A 952-nucleotide genomic window follows, 5' to 3' on the forward strand; every position below is an offset into this window, starting at 1 on the left:
CTGAGGAAGAAGAGGGAACGCTGAGTTAATTATACATATTGGGATTTTATCCAGAGAAAATTAATGGAAGATTTATCCCTCCGTCTTCAGCACAGAACGAATTCCGGTTCGGATACTGGCTTTGCAGTCCCTACTCTATTTACGAATTAGTTTGACAATCAGGTTTGGGCTGAACCCTACAACCTTGTTTATACTGGTAAATCCGTAGCACCGTTGCATACATTAAATACTGGTTACTTGTAGCACATTGCAGGGTACTTTAACGGTTGGCATCACCGAGGCAAAGAATAGAGAAAAGGAGAAAGAGAAGAGCACAGACGAGAACAGGAAAGCAGACAGGATAACCCAGCCGAACAGAGGAAGAGCCATAAACCGAAAGAAGAAAAGAGGCGCACAGCACGAGAGGACGACGAGGCGAGAGGACAGGCAGAGCAGCCTCGTCCCCTTGGACTTTATCGCTCGCGTCCTCAACACACTTCCACGCGGCTTCGACCTGCCTGGGAGTTATTGACCCCGGTGGCTCGCTCTCCGCCGGGAGCTCCGGTCGGGGAGGCTTTCAATCTCGGAATCCGAGTCCGGTTGGGACTTCTGAGCGAAATTATAAGTTTCCGGCAGGACCACTCAGATTGTTAAGCTTTTCAGTTTCCTATACCTATTTTGAACACGTATACACGCACACACACACACATATAAATATGTGTGCGCGCGCGCGCGCGCGCGCGCGTGTGTGTGTGTGTGTGTGTGTGTGTGTGTGTGTGTGTGTGTGTGTGTGTGTGTGTGTGTGTGTGTGTGTGTGTGCGCGCGCGTGTGTATTTTCAGGTCAAAGAATATCCGAGCGTTTAAAAATAAATTCTCATCCTATTATGCACACAAGAGCACTAAACATACTTAGAGACAAGATGTAAAATATTCCAACGATGTTCATGCATGTTTGGAACTTGCAAGAACACTG

Source organism: Penaeus vannamei, chromosome 5 (genome assembly GCF_042767895.1).
Source record: "Penaeus vannamei isolate JL-2024 chromosome 5, ASM4276789v1, whole genome shotgun sequence".
NCBI lineage: Eukaryota > Metazoa > Arthropoda > Malacostraca > Decapoda > Penaeidae > Penaeus > Penaeus vannamei.